This window comes from Stegostoma tigrinum, unplaced genomic scaffold (assembly GCF_030684315.1).
Source record: "Stegostoma tigrinum isolate sSteTig4 unplaced genomic scaffold, sSteTig4.hap1 scaffold_124, whole genome shotgun sequence".
In the NCBI taxonomy this organism is placed as follows: Eukaryota; Metazoa; Chordata; class Chondrichthyes; order Orectolobiformes; family Stegostomatidae; genus Stegostoma; species Stegostoma tigrinum.
In genome coordinates, this window is record NW_026728073.1 from 611411 (window position 1) to 632497 (window position 21087).

The 21087-nt window shown below is 43.5% G+C and overlaps 1 pseudogene; it reads left to right on the forward strand.

Moving 5' to 3' along the window:
- LOC132207694 (utrophin-like) overlaps nucleotides 1-21087 on the forward strand; it is a 127644-nt pseudogene that overhangs the window by 9739 nt on the left and 96818 nt on the right.

The window sequence follows — 21087 nt, forward strand, 5'->3', positions numbered from 1 at the left end:
GGTAAGTCTCACGTCTGTCGTCTGCAAGGTGTTAGAAAGGATTCTGAGGGATAAGATTTATGACCATCTGGAAGAGCATGGCTTGATCAAATACAGTCAACACGGCTTTGTGAGGGGTAGGTCATGCCTTACAAACCTTATCGAGTTTTTTGAGGATGTGACTAGAAAGGTTGATGAGGGTCGAGCTGTGGATGTGGTGTATATGGACTTCAGTAAGGCATTTGATAAGGTTCCCCATGGAAGGCTCATTCAGAAGGTCAGGAGGAATGGGATACAGGGGAACTTAGCTGCTTGGATACAGAATTGGCTGGCCAACAGAAGACAGCGAGTGGTAGTAGAAGGAAAAGATTCTGCCTGGAAGTCAGTGGTGAGTGGAGTTCCACAGGGCTCTGTCCTTGGGCCTCTACTGTTTGTAATTTTTATTAATGACTTGGACGAGGGAATTGAAGGATGGGTCAGCAAGTTTGCAGACGACACAAAGGTCGGAGGTGTCGTTGACAGTGTAGAGGGCTGTTGTAGGCTGCAGCGGGACATTGACAGGATGCAGAGATGGGCTGAGAGGTGGCAGATGGAGTTCAACCTGGATAAATGCGAGGTGATGCATTTTGGAAGGTCGAATTTGAAAGCTGAGTACAGGATTAAGGATAGGATTCTTGGCAGCGTGGAGGAACAGAGGGATCTTGGTGTGCAGATACATAGATCCCTTAAAATGGCCACCCAAGTGGACAGGGTTGTTAAGAAAGCATATGGTGTTTTGGCTTTCATTAACAGGGGGATTGAGTTTAAGAGTCGTGAGATCTTGTTGCAGCTCTATAAAACTTTGGTTAGACCGCACTTGGAATACTGCGTCCAGTTCTGGGCGCCCTATTATAGGAAAGATGTGGATGCTTTGGAGAGGGTTCAGAGGAGGTTTACCAGGATGCTGCCTGGACTGGAGGGCTTATCTTATGAAGAGAGGTTGACTGAGCTCGGTCTCTTTTCATTGGAGAAAAGGAGGAGGAGAGGGGACCTAATTGAGGTATACAAGATAATGAGAGGCATAGATAGAGTTGATAGCCAGAGACTATTTCCCAGGGCAGAAATGGCTAGCACGAGGGGTCATAGTTTTAAGCTGGTTGGTGGAAAGTATAGAGGGGATGTCAGAGGCAGGTTCTTTACGCAGAGAGTTGTGAGAGCATGGAATGCGTTGCCGGCAGCAGTTGTGGAAGCAAGGTCATTGGGGTCATTTAAGAGACTGCTGGACATGTATATGGTCACAGAAATTTGAGGGTGCATACATGAGGATCAATGGTCGGCACAACATTGTGGGCTGAAGGGCCTGTTCTGTGCTGTACTGTTCTATGTTCTATGTTCTATGTTCTAAAATCGGACTCTATTTTAAAAGTGAATCATTGCTCTTCTGAATTACTAAACTAATGATGCCCGTCATTTGGATTTTAAGTCAAGAAATATTTCTTTATGGATGGTGTTTCTTGACAACTCATTTTTAAAAAATTTAACCATTTTTCCCTCATCAACCTGTCCAGACATGTTATTGCATACCTCTGGTGCAGGTGGGACTTGAACCTGGGCCTTTTGGACCAGGGACAGGGACACTACCGCTCTGCCATAAGAGGGCCCATCTTACCCTTCTGTGCATGAGTCCCACCTGTTCCTCCCCTTTCTGTCTGCCCAGTCAATTCATTAATCAATTGATCCAAATCAACTGCTTCAATATTTGCTGTACTAACAGCATGCAGTATTTGAAGATCTTGTGGCACACTCGTCATGCTGCTGATTCAGGACCAGAATGTCCAGGATCAAATTGAATCTGCTCCAGAGGTTACTAGATTAGATTCCATACAGTGTGGAAACAGGCCCTTCAGCCCAACAAATCCGCACTGCCTCTTGAAGCATCCCACCCAGACCCATCCCCCAATAACCCACACATCCCTGAACACTACGGGCAATTCAGCATGGCCAATCCACTTAACCTGCACATCTTTGGACTGTGGGAGGAAACCGGAGCACCCGGAGGAAACCCACGCAGACACGGGGAGAACGTGCAAACTCCACACAGACAGTCGCCCGAGGCTGGAATCGAACCTGGGTCCCTGGTGCCGTGAGGCCGCAGTGCTAACCACTGAGCCACTGTCTAATAAATTTTTGTTTATCCAAATTCCATCTGATGACCACAAGAAAAATCCCAGCATTTCTTCCTGAGGAGCAGTGTTACAGCTGACGTGACGAAGTGTCGTACCCACCGAACATGCTGCAAATTTTTTCCATATACCCCACTAGATAAAAAGAAAATGCCTCAACACTTCAATAATGGTGGTTTGCGATGACAATGAGATGGCGAGTTAGTTCCAGCAAAGTTCCTCCTGAACTTGTACTTTTGTAGTGGATTTTACTGATGCCACTTCGCTAGTTTATTAATTATATTTGTTAAACCCAGGAAAATAATAAAGTATCATTGCCAATATTTTGGTTAAAGATATGCAAAGATCAATCAAATATTATTTTATTTGCAGCTCTACACATTCTCCACAACTGACTCAGGATGACACGCATTCAAGAATACAACGTTATGCCAACAGGTTAAAAAATGCTTTGCCTCATTGAAATTCTAATTTGTTTCGATACAGTGCCAACTGATTAAACTGGTTCATGCCGGGATGGCTCAGTGGTTAGCACTGTTGCCTGATAGTGCCAGGGACTTGGGTTCACTTCCACCCTTTAGCAATTGTTTGTGTGGAGTTTTCACATTCTCCTCATGTCTGTATGGGTTTCCTCCAGGTGCTGCAGTTTCCTCCCATAGTCCAAGGATTTGCAGGTTAGGTGGGTTAGCCATGGGAAATGCAGGGTTACAGGGATAGGGTAGGGAAAGTTCTGGGTGGGATGCTCTTGGGAGCGTCCATGTGGACTGAGTGGGCCTGCTTCCACACTGCAGAGATTCTGTGTTTTGGCCAAATGAGAAATCACTTAGTTCTTGGACATTGGTGATTAAAAATAAAATTCACCGTTGTCTAGCTCTGACCCTTTGTTTTCCATTTTAATTTAACCCGGGATTTGATCAAGTGCTATGTGTAATGAAGTTCGAATTTGTGTATTTCATTCCCTCCAGCTTTTTAACATGACATTACCAGAATATTGATGTCAGAAAAGTTTACCTGAATTCTTCACCGTGCACAGAACACACATTGCACAGTCACGGTGGTAGTCTTTACATACAGTGAGTGGATGGAGAGGCTGGTGTCACTGGACTAGTAATCCAGAACTGTAGATTAATATTCCATGCACTCACAACTCTCTGGGTGAAGAACCTCCCTCTGACGTCTCCTCTATACCTTCCTTCTCACACCTTAAAACTATGACCCCTCATGGCAGTCAATCCTGCCCTGGGGAAAGGTCTCTGGCTATCGACTCTATCCATGCCTCTCATTACCTTGTACACCTCGATCAGGTCACCTCTCTTCCTCCTTCTCTCCAGAGAGAAAAGTCCGAGCTCAGTCAACCTCTCCTCTTAAGACAAGCCCTCCAGTACAGGCAGCATACTGGTAAAACTCCTTTGCACCCTCTCCAAAGCCTCCACATCTTTCCTATAATCGGGCAACCAGAACTGGACACAATGTTCCAAGTGTGGTCTCACCAGGGTTTTGTAGAGCTGCAGCATAACCCCGCGGCTCTTAAACTCGATCTCCCTGTTAATGAAAGCCAAAACACCATATGCTTTCTTAACAACCTTATCCACCTGGGTGGCAACTTTAAGAGGAGCTACGCACTTGAACACCAAGATCTGCTGTTCTTCCACACTGCCGAGAATCCTGCCTTTAATCCTATATTCAGCATTTAAGTTCAACCTTCCAAAATGCATCAATTCGCATTTATCCGGGTTGAACTCCATCTGCCATTTCTCAGCCCAGCTCTGCATTCTGTCAATGTCTCGCTGAAGCCTGCAATAGCCCTCGATACTATCAACGACACCTCCAACCTTTGTGTCATCAGCAAACATACTAACCCACGCCTCAACCTCCTCATCCAAGTCATTTATAAAAACTACAAAGAGCAGAGGCCCAAGAACAGTGCCCTGTGGGATGCCACTCAGCACTGACCTCCAGGCAGAATATTTACCATCTACAACCATTCTGCCTCCTGTCAGCCAACCAATTCTGAATCCAGACAGCCAAATCACCCTGTATCCCATACCTCCTGACTTTATGAATGAGCCTGCCGTGGGGAACCTTATCAAATGACTTGCTGGAGTCCATGTACACCACATCCACTGCTCGACCCTCGTCAACCTGCCTCGTGACTTCCTCAAAGAACTCAATAAGATTTGTAAGGCATGATCTGCCCCTCACAAAGCCATGCTGACTCCCTTTAATCACGCTATGCTTTTCCAAATAGTCAGCAATCCTATCCCTCAGAATTCTTTCCTAAACCTTGCTGACCACAGACTTAAGACTGATTGGTCTGTAGTTGCCAGGGATTTCCCTATTCCCTTTCTTGAAAAGAGGAACAACATTTGCCTCCCTCTAATCTTGCAGTATGTCTCCCGTGGAGAATGAGGAAGCAAAGATCTTCGTCAGCGGCTTAGCAACCTCCTTTCTCACTTGCCGGAGCAACCTCGGATACATCTGGTCTGCCCCTGGGGACTTAGCAATCTTAATGTTTGCCAAAATTTCCAGCACATCAACTTCCTCAATCTTGATCTGTTCAAGCCTGTTTTCCTGCTCCTCAAAGTTCTCATTCACAACAAGGTCCCTTTCCTTTGTGAAAACCAAAGCAAAAAACTCATTTAGGGCTTCCCCTATCCGCTCAGACTCCACGCACAAGTTCCCCATGCTATCCCTGATCGGGGATAGTTCTTTTCTGTCTCTTTCTATTTGCTGCCCTTTTCTACCCAGGAAATAATAATTGACACTGGATTATTTTTAGAGCTTGAGTTGGGTCCCAAAGCATGAAGTTTTTGTGTCTTGTGTGTGTATATCTGTCTGTATTTTTCCCCCATGTCTTTCTCCTGCCTCTCTCTCTCTCTCTCTCTCACACACACACAATCTGTTTCACAAGGTTGTGCTGCTGCAGTAAGTAAGTCTTTATTTTTTGGTGGCGTTTGGCAGATGCACTGGATGTGACTGGCTAATTCCATTCTGTGGCAACCTTTCACCTCACCCTGAGCACATTAAGTTTCCAGCTTCTTCAGGCTTCTGTGGAAGATGCAGAGTGAGCATGCTCAAATGTAACAAATCAAGTCCATTGACGACAAGGAAATGATTTTTGCTCTTTAGTTATAATGCAAATTTTAAGATGCTTTTATATGACAGGCAAACTCACAATGATGGCTGTAGTGAGAACATCTCTGCAGAAAGTTGGAATGTTTTTGCAGCGTTTGAAAATGATGGCAATTTCCTCTCCACCTTATCAGAAACTGCGTAAGGTGAGCCTATCAGAGGCTGTCGCATCTTTATATAATTTGTTCAAAGCTGGTGCTGAAAGAGCTATTTGGAGTTCTTGTCAGCCACTGCTATTTCGAATGACTAGATATAACAATGGATAAAATTATGTGTGGTCTGTTGTGGAGATCTCTTTGTACCCAATCTTGCAATACTGAATTAAGCACACATTTTCTCTATTCTGCTGTACCCAGAGATATGTAGATTATAGATAATAAAATGTGAGGCTGGATGAACACAGCAGGCCCAGCAGCATCTCAGGAGCACAAAAGCTGATGTTTCAGGCCTAGACCCTTCATCAGAGAGCTTTTGTCACATTTTATTATCTTGGATTCCCCAGCATCTGCAGTTCCCATTATCACTATAGATTATAGATGCTTAGTTTATTTGGTATGCGGCTTTTCAGCTGGTGATGTCTGGACTTGCTGACAGTTAAACTGGTAATGGGTCGATGCTGACTAATACAGGCAGGATGGTCATTTCCTGATAGTTTTGCCATGTTTTAAAGTTTAAAATGTGTAAAGCGATTCTCCAGGCTGGCGTGAATTACAGGATAACAAAGTGTGGAGCTGGATGAACACAGCAGGCCAAGCAGCATCTCAGGAGCACCACCACACGGCGTGAATTAGATTCTGGTTTCATGAATTGAGCGTTATAACTAGATTAATTTCAACTATTAAATTTAGTGTTGTTTTTAAAGTAGATTGATATTCTAACCAAGTAAGTAGTCATTTAATTTTAGTGAAGCGTTCACTTTTGTTTAGTTTTCAATGAAAGCTATTGGCTGTCTGTAGACTACAGTTTTGCCTTTTTCTGAAGCCAAATCCAAACTGAAAATGTAACTTCCATTATATATGTTAAGATTCGATCTAAAAGGACTCCCTCTTTTGCAATATTGCCCTTAAGCGCAAGGCAACAAACTGACTGGCTGCAGTTTGATAATAAGTCTGTGCATATTTTGGGAGAGGTGTGTGTCGTAGAATACAGGAGAATACTGACTGGTTCTGTATCATATCAAGCAATGATTAAATATTCAAATTAATGAGTAGATTATGTTAGTATAGGTTTTAAAATGTCATTGTTTCTTTTCAGAGAAAATTAATTCACCTTGGCAGCAAAATGTAATTTAAAGCCATTTATGTGTGTGGTTTGAATCCAGTTTAAAAGCATTGGAAGCATATTTATATTTTGTGACATGGTAAATTATCATTGTGCCGCGTTTAAAAATTTTAGTCTATTTTCAAAGTGACATTGAAAACCGTTAGGAGAAATACTTTGAACGTAGTTATTGGATAGCAAAAGTATAAAGTATTGCTGTGTGTTTTGTCGTGTCTGAAGGCCAGTAGTAAATATGAGGTTGAACTTAGTGTTAGCAAATGCGTTTGAATGTAGATTGATGCTGACAGAAGTGATAAAAGCTTAGTTGATCACTAAGTTGAATATTCTGGAGTTGATATCATATTGTCTTTTCATAAAACCTGAGTTGAGTTTGTTCTGTCCACTCACAGCTTTAATGATAACTAAACAGCCTTGCAGCTCACATGCAATATTCCTTAAAACTAAATGCTTTGTCACTGTAACAAAGTGTGGAGCTGGATGAACACAGCAGGCCAAGCAGCATCTCAGGAGCACAAAAGCTGACGTTTCAGACCTCGACCCTTCATCAGAGAGGGGGATGGGGAGAGGGTTCTGAAATAAATAGGGAGAGATGGGGAGGCAGACCGAAGATAAATAGAGGAGAAGATAGGTGGAGAGGAGAGTATAGGTGGGACAAGAGAGTTGCAGTGGGAGAGAGATTCCCTGAGGTTGGTCCGGAGGGAGGGGGGTAACTTCTTCAGGTTAGGCATCCCTGGAAGAGGCAAAGACATGTTTCTGATGGTGATGGTCTTTAACGAGCAGTTATGGAGCATAATTCTACAAGATTTAGTTCATTTGAAGTGGGGAAAGCTTCTGAAGAACTCAAGAAACCTGAACAGAAAAATAGATTTAGAAATAAGGTGTCATTTTGCAGAGTGTTGACAGTAACTTGCATTGACCTCTGCATTCCAGTTGAGCTATGCTGTGCTTCGCATTGGTGAGGTCACATTTCTTCTAGTGACAGTCATTTTGTCAAAACTTTCCCATTCTTGAGTTTTGTGTTTTTGGTGTTTTGATGTTGATCTTGATATCAACAAGGAAACAGCTTTCTTCTCTAGCAGATACCTATAAATTAATGTCTAGCAGCACGGTAAATGCCACAATAGAATAACACAGGTTACCTGAGCTGCAGCATAAGGAAAGAGTAGAAGAGTTAGCAAACCCAGGTAAATAGAATTGAATCAAAGAAATAATGCAATAAAAGGTCATATCCACTTTGTTAGTTTCATGTGTTCCTAAATTCTGAAGAATGGTCACTGGACCCAAAATGTTAACTTTGCTTTCACTCCACAGATGCTGCCAGACTTGCTGAATTTTTCAATAATTTAATGTGTTCCCACTTCACTAACTCTTTTCCCAGTACAGAGCGGAACCTATTGAATTCTGCAAAAGCAAGAAGAAAAGATAGCTTAAGACATCTTACGATTTCCAATATCTCTAATAATGATAAGAAAGTTAGCATGAAGGCACTTTATCTAAATGCTGTTGGTATTCACAACAAAGTAGATGAATTAACAGCACAAATCCTCTTGAATGATTCTGATGTGGTAGGCATCTTAGAGACATGGTTGCAGGGAGTTCAGGACTGGCAGTTCAACATCCAAGGATTCACAACTTATCGAAAAGACAGGGAGGTGGGCAGAGGGGAAGGGGTTACCTTGTTAGTCAAGAATGAAATTAAATCTACGGCACTGAATGGCATAGCGTCAGAAGGTGTGGAGTCTATGTGGGTGGAGTTGAGGTACCACAATGGCTAAAAAAAAGTATAATGGGAGTTATGTACAGACCTCCCAACAGTGATCAGGACCAGGGGCACAAGATGCACCTGGAAATAGATAGGGCATGTCAGAAAGGCAAGGTCACAGTGATCATGGGGGACGTCAACATGCAGGTGCACTGGACGAATAATGTTGCCGATAGATCCAAAGAAAGGGAATTCATGGAATGATTGCAGAATGATTTTTTGGAACAACTTGTGATGGAGCCCACAAGGGAACAGGCTATTCTGGACTTAGTGTTATGTAATGAGCCAGACTTTATAAAAGATCTGAAAGTAAGGGAACACTTAGGAGGCAGCGATCATAATATGGTAGAGTTTAATCTGCAGTTTGAAAGAGAGAAGGCAAAATCAGATGTAATGGTGTTACAGTTAAATAAAGGTAATTACAGGGGCACGAGAGAGGAATTGACAAAAATCGACTGGAAGGAGAGCCTAGCGGGGAAGACAGTAGACCAACAATGGCAGGAGTTTCTGGGTGTAATTGAGGACATAGCACAGAGGTTCATCCCAAAGAAAAGAAAGAAAAGAAAGATTATCCGGGGTGGGATTAGACAGCCATGGTTGACAGAGGAAGCCAGGAAATGTATCAAAGAAAAAGAGACAGCCTATAAAGTGGCCAAGAGCACTGGGAAATCAGAAGATTGGGAAGGCTACAAAAACAAACAGAGGATAACAAAGAGAGCAACAAGGAAGGAGAGGATCAAATATGAAGGTCGACTAGCTAGTAATATTAGAAATGATAGTAAAGGTTTCTTTCAAGACATCAGAAACAACCGAGAGGCAAAAGTAGACAGTGGGCCACTCCAAATTGATGCTGGAAGGCTAGTAATGGGAGGTAAGGGAATAGCTGAAGAACTCAATAAGTACTTTGCGTCAGTCTTCACAGTGGAAGACATGAGTAGTATGCCAACAATTAGGGAGAGTCAGGGGGCAAAGTTGAGTATGGTAGGCATTTCAAAAGAGAAAGTGCTAGAAAACCTAAAGGGTCTAAAAATTGCTAAATCTCCTGGCCCCGATGGGCTACATCCTAGAGTTCTGAGGGACGTGGCTGAGGAAACAGCAGAGGCTTTGGATGTGATCTTTCAAAAGTCACTGGAGTCAGGGAAAGTCCCAGATGATTGGAAAATTGCTGTTGTAACCCCCTTGTTTAAGAAAGGATCAAGGCAAAAGATGGAAAATTACAGGCCAATTAGCCTAACCTCAGTAGTTGGTAAAATTATGGAATTCATTGTTAAGGACGAGATTTCTAAATTCCTGGAAGTGCAGGGTCAGATTAGAACAAGTCAGCATGGATTTAGGAAGTGGGGGCCATGCCTGACAAACTGTGAGAATTCTTTGAAGAGGTAACAAGTATGTTAGACCAGGGAATCCCAGTGGATGTTATCTATCTAGACTTCCAAAAGGCCTTTGATAAGGTGTTTCACGGGAGGCCGCTGAGCGAGGTGAGGGCCCATGGTGTTCGAGGTGAGCTACTGGCTTGGATTGGGGATTGGCTGTCTGACAGAAGGCAGAGAGTTGGGATAAAAGGCTGTTTTTCGGAATGGCAACTGGTGACAAGTGGTGTCCCGCAGGGTACAGTGTTGGGGCCACATCTGTTCACCTTATGTATTAATGATCTGGATGAAGGGGCTGGGGGCATTCTGGCGAAGTTTGCCGATGATACGAAGATAGGTGGACAGGCAGGGAGGCTGCAGAAAGATTTCGACAGTTTAGGAGAGTGATCCAGGAAATGGCTGATGAAATTCAACGTGAGCAAATGCGAGGTCTTGCACTTTGGAAAAAAGAATACAGGCATAGGACTATTTTCTAAACGGTGAGAAAATTCATAAAGCCGAAGTACAAAGGGATCTGGGAGTGTTGGTCCAGGATTCTCTAAAAGTTAACTTGCAGGTAGAATCTGTGATTAAGAAAGATGTTGTCGTTCATCTCAAGAGGGTTGGAATATAAAAGCAGTGATGTGCTTCTGAGAATTTATAAAGCTCCAGTTAGGCCCCACTTAGAATATTGTGTCCAATTTTGGGCCCCACACCTCAGGAAGGACATACTGACCCTGGAGCGTGTCCAGTGGAGATTCACACGGATGATCCCTGGAATGGTAGGTTTAATGGCTGAGGATCCTGGGATTGTATTCATTAGAGTTTAGAAGGTTGAGGGGAGATCCAATAGAAACTTACAAGGTAATGTATGGCTTAGAAAGAGTGGACGCTGGGAAGTTGTTTCCGTTAGGGGAGAGTAGGACCCGTGGGCACAGCCTTAAAATTAGAGGGGGTAAAATTAAAACGGAAATGAGATGACATTTCTTCAGCCAGAGAGTGGTGGGCTTGTGGAATGCATTGCCACGGAGTGCAGTGGAGGCCGGGATATTAGATGCCTTCAAGCCAGAGATGGATAAATTCTTGATCTCATAAGGAATCAAGGGCTACGGGGAGAGTGCAGGGAAGTGAAGTTGAAATGCCCATCAGCCATGACTTAAATGGCAGAGTGGACTCGGTGGGCCCAATGGCCTCACTTTCACTCCGATGTCTTATGGTCTTGTGGAAGTAAAAATAGTGCATGAAGAATATACATTTTTGTTGCAAATCAGTGCAGTGCGGAAGATTTTCATGATGAAATTTGTTGTTTGGTTACATGGCAGAGAAAAGAGTTGTTTCCTAATTCTTCCTTCAGTGTTCAGAGGATTTCTGGGTGTTGGATATATTTTCCCAGGAGCTGGGATCTAAATGATGTTATAAATAAATTTAAAAGCACTTTGCCTAAATAGAATGTTCATGACGATTGCATGATGCGTCTCTTTAGAAGTGATAAGTTTTACAACAGCCTCTGAATGACATTCCCTAATTTGTTGCAGCTGCAGACAGGGATTCGCCAAATCATTAATTTCCCAAGTCAGGAACGATAAACCAATTCCCCTTGTTTATTCAGCTGTTCTCTCCGTTGGTTGCACCAAGGTTAATTCAGAAAGAATCTCTTCCTTGGAAACCTTTCTCCCAAATCCAAATGAACGTGAATCAGAAATTGCTGGGAAAACTCAGCAGGTCTAGCAGCATCTGTGGATCGCTAACAGGCTTAATGTTTCAGGTTGGTGACCCTTGTTCAGAGTGTTAACTCTGCTTTCCCTCCACAGATGCTGCCAGACCTGCTGAGTTTTGCCAGCAATTCCTGGTTTTGTTTCTGATTTTCAGCATCTGCAGCTCTTTGGTTTTTGCCAAATGAATATAAGTTTTAAGTGGAGGTAATTTAATCAGGCTTTCTTGAATTAACATAAAGAGCAGTTTATCAAATTACTGGGGAGTATTACTGAACAAAGAGACCTTGGCGTGCAGGTTCATAGTTCCTAGAAGTTGGAGTCACAGGTAGACAGGGTAGTGAAGAAGGTGTTTTGTGCACCTGCCTTTATCGGTCAGTGTATTGAGTATAGGAATTGGGATGTCACGTTGTGGCTGTACAGAACATTGGTTCGGCCACTTTTGGAATACAGTGTGCAATTCTGATCTCCCTGCTATAGGAAGGATGTTGTTGAACTTACAAGGGTACAGAAATGCTTTACCAAGATGTTACCAGGGTTGCAGGGTTTGAGCAATACAGAACAACTGAATAGGCGGGACTAATTTCCTTGCAGTGTCGGAGGTTGAGGCATGATTTTATCGAGATTTATAAAATCGTGAAGGGTAAGGATAGAGTGAATAGCCAAGGTCTTTATTCCCTGGGTAGGGAGTCCAAAACTTGAGGGTACAGGTTTAGGGTGAGAAGGGAAAGATTTAAAAGGGACCTAAGGGGGGCAACCTTTCCAATCAGAGGATGGTGTGTGTGTGGAATGAACTTCCAGACGAAGTGGTCGTGGCTTGTACAATTGCATTTAAAAGGCATCTGGATGGGTGCATGAACGGGAAGGGTTTAGAGGGATATGGACCAAGTGCTGGCAAGTGGGACTGGATTAATTTTGGATATCCGGAGGCATGACCCAAGTTGGACCAAAGTGTGTTTCAGTGCCGTGCAACTGTATGACTCCAGATACAAGAAGAAGTAGTAACACAACACACAGGTACAAAAGTAAGCGATGAGTGCAACTGATAAAAGTAAAAGCAAAATGCAGATGAGCCTCTGAATTATTTGTGAAGAGCAAGTACAAAGATGTAGCAGCTGTGATTGGATGTGGCCAGTCGCGTTGACCTTGATAGTTGAGCTGACAGTTTTGATATTGATTTTGTGATCAAAATTCCTTTGTGGTGATTACTTTTGAACTCTCTGACAGCATGTGGAGGAAGAAGGGGTGATTCTATGTTTTTTTCTGGTAGGATAGGGCTGTTAAAAATCGCTATTATCAAAGCTGTGTCCCTCAGCACTCTGGGCCAGACACGAGGACATTTTCTGCTGACAGTGACAGGCTTATTGTTGCATTCAATTTTTAAGCTCTCTTTCATACATTTCTGGAGGGTAACATAGATATGCCTGAAAAAGGTGGCTGTCTGCTGAGAGAGATGCAGTCAGCCGCTCGGTCTGTCTTTTTAGGAGGTCTGTCCCTTTTTGAAATTTCCCTGATTCTTTACAGGTACAGCATTACATTGGCTTCTTGTAGAATTTTTTCAGTGAGATTTGCAGTTTATACTTTCTGTAGCAGTCCTATTTTTCTTTCAAAATAAAGTAATTTTGAAATGAGAAGTGAAAAGAGGCCTGTTTGTATTTTGAAGCTCTGATCTATTGTCATCGTACTGGTTTTGTTTTAAACATTGATTGAAAGTTTTGTAATTCTGGTCAGGTCAGGTATGAGTTGGTTGTGACATATATCTAATTAGAAGTTTGATATTTGAATATCTATAATGTAAATTATTTTTATTCCTGTAATTGTATAAAGGGAATTAATTTCAAATGTTTAGGTACAAGGTATTGAGGAGTTAAGGGGACAGTAGGAGAGAGAAAATATGCTGTATCATCTGTCATAGTGAGATTTGAAGCCAAGTCCAAATGACATTAGCTTGTGGGTCTGGATTAATAGTCTGATGATATCACTACTCCACCCCCACCTGTAGCATTTTGTGTCTCTTCTTCGTCCACGATAGTTGTCCACCAGTTACCCTTAAAAATAAAATGATTTGACAACTTGAAGAGAAAATTATCTTTGCAGTATTGTATTCTCAGCTGTTTCCTTTGAATGATTCTTTCGGATGAGTTTTGACAGCCTTTCTAATAACAAACAGTATTGCAGTTAATAAAACTGCCAAGGAATGAATGGGTCTTTATGCTATATTTATGGTCGAGTGGTCAAGCCACTATCAACCTGCTAGAATTTCAATCTGGGTCGGCCTAGAGCAGCAGTTTTTGATGAAAATTACACGCATAACCCCTGTAGGACAGGAGCAAAACAAACATAAAGCCTAAAGTCAATCTTTATAATGTTCCCTTCAGGGCTATTAAAACTATTCTATACTTATAATGAGGAAAAACAATTTTTAAAAATTAATTTATTTTAAATCAAGTCATTCTGTATCTTCAGCACATAATGAGCTTGGCTTATGACAGTCAGCCAACCAACCGCCAACTTAGACGCTCTTAATCATCATTGTGGCCCCCTTTTTGAACTTGACCAGTGACACACAACTAAGATTAACAGCATGTACCTCTGCATCCTTTGCTTTGATCAGTAATGACATTGAGGTTACCAGCTTGGAGATTCTGAGTCTCTGCTCATTGTCAGGGAGCTTAGTTAGGTGCCGCTGAGTCAATTTTTGCATCACTATTTATGTTATTTCAGCTTCTTGATGGTGTGGATGTCAGTAACTCTTGGAAGCCAATATTATCAGTACTTTTTCTAAATGGGCCTTGTGTTGCTGGCTAGGTGACTGTTTATTGCTCATGCCAAATTGCTTAGAAGGCAGTTAAGCGTAAACTATGATGCCTGGCCTAGACTGAAGGGTTTGTTCTGTACCATATGATTCTGTGATTTTATGAATGCGAAGACTGGAATCACATGTATCCTAGGCCAGGTTTCCTTCTGTATCGGGCATTAGTGAACCAAATGGCAATTGAGAATGGTTTAATGGACACGTTCTGGCTAACTTTTTTATTGCAGACTTGCATTGAATTCAGGCTTCAGAAAGAATGCCAAGAGTAGGTACATCAGCATTGCAGCATTCCCTCAACATTGCCATCATTTTGTGCTCAAGTCCTGGTTTGGAGCTTCAACCTAAAATTTCTAACTGGGTAGAGGGTGGAAAGAAGAGGATGACTGTGTCAGTGGAACAAAAATGACAGACATGTTGGAGTTTTTTTTTCCTTTAAATCATTCATGGAGTGTGCCCATTGTCCATTTCTAATTGCCTTTGAGAAGGTGAGAGTAAGTCACTGCAGCCCATGTGATGTGGGTACATCCCAATATGAATAGTATTGTATTTATGATTATTTGGAAAAGCACAGTTTGATTAGAAATAGCATGGCTTTCAGAGGGGTAAGTCAGGCCTCACAAGCGAATTCTTTGAGGATGTGACAAAATACATCGATGAAGGTAGACCATGGATGTGATGTCTATGGAGTTTAGCAAGACATTTGATAAGCTTCAACATGGTAGGCTCATTCAGAAAGTAAGGAGGCATGAGATTCAGGGAAATTTGCCTGTCTGGATACATAGCTGGCTGCCCGATAGAAGACAGGTTGGTAGTAGATGGAAAGTATTCAGCTTGGAGCTCGGTGACTCGTGGTGTTCTGCACGAATCTGTTCTGGGACGCCTGCTGATTGTAATCTTTATAAACGATTTGGAAGAGGAAGTGGGAGGGTGGGTCAGTAAGTTTGCCAATGACACAAGGGTTGTTGGAGTTGTGGATAGTGTGGAGGGCTGTTGTAGGTTGCAACAAGATGCAGAGCTGGGCAAAGAACTGGCAGATGGAATTCAAACCAGAAAAGTGTGAAGTGATTTATTTTGTAAGTTCAAATTGAATGTAGATTACAGGGTTAATGGAAGTATGGAGGAACAGAGGGATCTTGGGGTCCATATCCAAAGCTCCCACCAAGTTGCTACCCAAGGTGAGAGGGTTTTTAAGAAGACATATGGTGTGTTGGCTTTCATTGACAGGAGAATTGATTTTAAGAGCCATTAGGTTATGCTGCAGCTCTCTGAAACTCTGGTTACTCCACACTTGTATTTTTATGTTCAGCTTTTGTCGCCTCATTATAGGAGAAATGTGGAAGCTTTAGAGAGAGTGTAGAGGAGATTTAGCAAGATGCTCAAAATTATCAGAAAGGCTGTCGAGGAGCTGGGCATGTCATGCTTCCACACTGTTTGCGAGTTTGCAGCATTCATTTGACAAATGTACTTGTTCAGAACTAAGGAAAGGTCACTGAAATGGTAACTCTGATTTTCCTTCACATATGCTGCCAGGCCTGCTGAGCTTTTCCAGCAACTTCTGCTTTTGTTTCTGATTTACAGCATCCGCAGTCCTCTTGGTTTTCACTCAGAATTTTTAATTTGTCTCAGTGGAAGGGATCAAAAATTTTGTTTTTAAGAGGGACCTGAAATAACTCCACAGAGCTGGTATCCTGTCACCAAGTCACCTTTTATTTACAAATGGAGAGCCCTGACACTCCAGTTCTTATCAATCAGCCAGGGCTTCCTGACTGGACTAGATTAAGCCCCATTCAGGAAACTCACTCTGTGCTGTCCATCTGGCTGACCTCGTTACATTCAATATATTCCTCCCCTTCTGAGTTCAAGGACACAGGCTGGTTCTTTTTCTTTTGTGGTTTCTGGATGTTCTAGCATCGGGTCAGGTTCCTCTAATCCTGCCTCGGATACGGGCAGAGTGTAATGTGCAGTAGCCTGCCTCTTGCGCCGAGAGTATCTCGCGAGAAATCAGTTTTATTCTGCAAGTGGAAAAGGCGTCAAGGCAGTGACCATCTCCGATTCCGAGGTATCTTCGATGCTTGACGGAGAAGTCGAACACACATGTTCTCGAACTATTGGAAAGGCTGTCGAGGAGCTGGGCACGTTGTGCCCCTGCACTGTTTGCGAGTTTGCAGCATTCGTATGGTCTTGGTGACATTCTCGTTCAGGGCTGTTGCATCTACTTGATCGTTATATGTCATTCGACCTGACCTCACATTGACCATGTCCGTTACTCGTGCAGGTCCATTCCTCTGGTTCCTACACCAAACGTTATCCCCTGAAATAAAGCCTCTCACTCAGCAGTCTCATGTCTGGCACTGGCTTTCCTGATGCCGTATCAGCCCAGTTTGGTTAGCATGTAAAACAATACTTTTCACTGTGTCTGTCTACATGTGACGGTAATATGTCAAATCAAATCTCATTTATTACCTTCCCATGTATACAAAGATGCATGCAGTGTGATATGTTAACCTTTGGAGTTTCACCAATAGCATTAATTCTCATTTCTGTTGCCTTTGAGCTTTTTTAATCAGCTTGCATTCCAACTGATATTTCACAGATTGTAGAATTGTGGGTTATTTGTGTTGTGGAGTCTTGCACATGGAGACTATGAATTTTGACTCTTTACTTTCATAACACGCGACTAATTATTTGCCACGATATATATTACGATATATAGATGGTGAAAGGATTTAGAGGAATTGTGTATGAAACCTGAACAGTAAATGAAGCTGTACAAAGCTTGATTTAGTCAAGACAAGAGCTTTGGAACTTTGTATCCATGTTGTTTATAACAATGTTATAATAGTGGATGTCGCCATGGACGTCCAGTCCTTATACACCTGCATTCCTCATGCAGATGGCCTCAAGGCCCTCCGCTTGTTCCTGTCCCACAGGCCCGACCAGTCCCCCTCCACTGACACCCTCTTCCGCCTAGCTAAACTCGTCCTCACCCTCAACAACTTCTCCTTCGATTCCTCCCACTTCGTACAGACAAAGGGGGTGGCCATGGGTACCTGCATGGGCCAAAGCTATGCCTGCCTCTTTGTAGGTGACATGGAACATCCCTCTTGCGCACCTGCACAGGCCCTCTGTTACATGGATGACTGTATCGGCGCCGCCTCTTGCTCCCCAGAGGAGCTCGAACAGTTCATCCACTTCACCAACACCTTCCGCCCCAACCTCAAGTTCACCTGGGCCATCTCCAACACATCCCTCTCCTTCCTGGACCTCTCAGTCTCCATCTCAGGCAACCAGCAAGAAACTGATGTCCATTTCAAGCCCACCGACCCCCACAGCTACCGAGAACACACCTCCTCCCACCCACCCTCCTGCAAAAATTCCATCCCCTATTCCCAATTCCTCCGCCTCCGCCACATCGCTCCCAGGATAAGGCATTCCACTCCCGCACATCCAAGATGTCCGCATTCTTCGAGGACTGCAACTTCCCTCCCGCAGTGGTCCAGAACGCCCTTGACCGTGTCTCCCGCATTTCCCACAATACATCCCTCACACCCCGCCCCTGCAACCACCGCCCTAAAAGAATCCCCCTCGTCTTCACATACCACCCCACCAGCCTCGGATACAACGCATCATCCTCCGACACTTCCGCCATCTACAAACCAACCCCACCACCCAAGACATTTTTCCATCCCCACCCCTGTCTGCTTTCCGGAGAGACCATTCTCTCCGAGACTCCCTTGTCCACTCCACACTCTCCCCTTCAACCCCACCACACCCGGCAACTTACCCTGCAACCGCTGGAAATGGTACACTTGCCCCCACACCTCCTCCCTCACCCCTGTCCCAGGCCCCAAGATGACTTTCCATATTAAGCAGATATTCACCTGCACATCTGCCAATTTGTACACTGTATCCACTGTACACGGTGTGGCTTCCTCTAAATTGGGGAAACCAAGCGGAGGCTTGGGGACCGCTTTGCAGAACACTCTGCTCGGTTTTCAGTAAACAACTGCACCTCCCAGTCGCGAACCATTTTAACTCCCCCTCCCATTCTTGAGATGACATGTCCCTCATGGGCCTCCTGCAGTGCCACAATGATGCCACCCGAAGGTTGCAGGAACAGCAACTCATATTCCGCTTGGGAACCCTGCAGCCCAATGGTATCAATGTGGATTTCACAAGCTTCTAATCTCCCGTCCTCCCACTGCATCCCAAAACCAGCCCAGTTCGTCCCCTCCCCCCACTGCATCTCAAAACCAGCCTAGCTCGTCCCCGCCTCCCTAACCTGTTCTTCCTCCCATCTATCCCCTCCTCCCACCTCAAGCCACTCCTCCATTTCCCACCTACCGACCTCATCCCGTCTCCATGATCTGTCCGTCCTCCCCGGACTGACCTATGCCCTCTCTACCTGCCCCACCTCTACTCTCCTCTCCACCTATCTTCTCCTCTATCCATCTTCGGTCCGCCTCCGCCTCCGCCTCTGTCCCTATTCATTTCAGAACCCTCTCCCCGTCCCTCTCTCTGATGAAGGGTCTCGGCCTGAAACATCAGCTTTTGTGCTCCTGAGACGCTGCTGGGCCTGCTGTGTTCATCCAGCCTCACACTTTGTTATCTTGGATTCTCCAGCATCTGCAGTTCCCATTATCTCTGGTTATAATAGTGAGATTGAGTTATAATAGTGACAAGATTGAAGCAGTCTATCAAAAGCATTCATCTACACCCAGCCTCGAGTCTCATCCTTACAATTTGTTGCAGATCATATTTGGAAGAAATAATTTTAATGAGCTGCATTAGCATAATTGCAATAAGCACTTCACTGTATTACTTTTCTCAGGCGTCTTAACTTTTAGTCAGTTGAAAGTCAGGGTGAGAGCCTTAGTAACTTTGTAATGACAAACTGTCAAATGGAAGAAGTGCTGCAGTACTGAAAGTGTGAATGACAGTGCAAAAAGATGTAGAAAAAAATAACATTTATTGCTGCCTCTTTTAAAGTGTTTCAAGTGTGCATTGTGACTTTGAGGGAAATGGTTGAGGAGGAACTAATGAGCCCTGTGAGCTGAATTAATGCAAAGAAACTTGCAGTCTCCAGATTGTCAGAAACCACATGTATGACTAAAATTGTGAGTTGATATCCTGTGGAATTCCCGACCCGTGGAGCTGTGTGGATCTAGAGTTGGAAACCTGTCAGATAGGTCTAAGTATGGACTATTTTGTTTCAATTTCCATTATCTGATTGTTATAGCGGAAACTTGCATGGACTGAAGTTTCTTTCAAAACGACAAAAGCATGGACCTAAAATGATGGCTGTTGTCTTCTGACTATGGACTGCAGCAAGCTTCGGGCAACCTATGTGGAATGAATGAATAAATTAATCTGCATTTAAATCATGATTTCATCTGTAGTCATTGAAACAGGCAACTGAATCAGCATCAAGAAACTCACGTTTCCTGTTGTAGTTCACACATATCTGGTACTTTTACACATTCTGAATGGAGAGCTCAACTGCCAGTCAGCCAGCTTGGAAAGATAGTGCAGCTTAACTCTGAAATTCCCACTAAACTATATTTCAACAGCTGTTATTGAGAAGAGAGCAGAAAAAGAGAAAAAAGATTCATTCATGACAAGAGCTGGAACGCTTTCTCTCCCGTTGTCTCTCATCATGTTGGAAGACAGTGCCTAGTGGAAAAAGCAAATTGGAAAACAACAATTTATCAAGGAAGCAAAGGTAGCTACAGATTCGTCTACTGCTGAGTATACATTTCAAACATGAAACAACCGTTCTCCCGAGCTAAGAATCTAACATCCCAAATGTACAAATGGCTTGGCCGGAGAAGCTACAAGTAACATTCATACCACACAAACCCCAGGCCGTGACCATCTCCAATAAGAGACAACCGAATCTCCAGCCCATGACATTCAGTGGTGTCATGGAATCCCCCTGTCTCACCATCCTTAGGGTTACCATTGACTGGAAATGCAGCTGAACTCGCCACGTAAACATAGTGGCTACAAGAGCAGGTCAGAGGCTAGGAATACTGCGGCAAGTAACTCGCCACCTAACTTATGAAAGCCTGTCCACCTTGTACACGGCACAAGTCAGGAGTGTGATGGGATGCTTCCCACTTGTCTGGATGGATGCAGCTCAAACAACACTCAAGAAGCTTGATGCCATCCAGGACAAAAAAGTCCATTTGATTGGCATCACATCCACAAACACCCACTTTCTCCAACCATTGATGCTCAGTAGCAGCAGCATGCATTGTCTAAAAGATGCACAGCAGAAATTCACCAAAAATCCTTGGCACCTTCCAAACCTCCAACTACTCTCAAGGCCCTCACTTCACAACTTTGTTAAAAAGGCAACTTGATAGATGACAATATTCTTTCATAATTTTTTGAATGTTGCTGAAATTAAATGATCAGTTTGGATGAGCATTTAGGAGGTGTCTAAAATTATAGTGGGATCTTGAACAATTGGCCATTGGGCTGAGGGGTGACAGATGGAGTTTAATTTGGATAAATGCGAGGTATTGCATTTTGGTAAACCAAATAAGGGCAGGACTTTTGCAGTTAATAGAACTGTGGATGGAGTTGTAAAACTGAGAGACCAAAGGATTGATGTTACATAATCCTTTGCAAGTTGGACGAGGTGGTTAAGAAGGCATTTAACACGCTTGCCTTCATTGATCAGACCATTGAGTTCTCGGAGTTGGTAGGTGGTCACTTTTTGAGTATTGTTCCGATTGCCTTGCTATAGGAAGGATGTGATTAAATTGGAGAGGGTTCGGGAAACATAGCAGGATGTTGTTGGGACTGGAGAATTTGAGCTGTAATGATACGCTGGATAGGCTGTGACCTTTGTCACTAGAGCTTTAGGAGGTTGATGGGTGACATTATA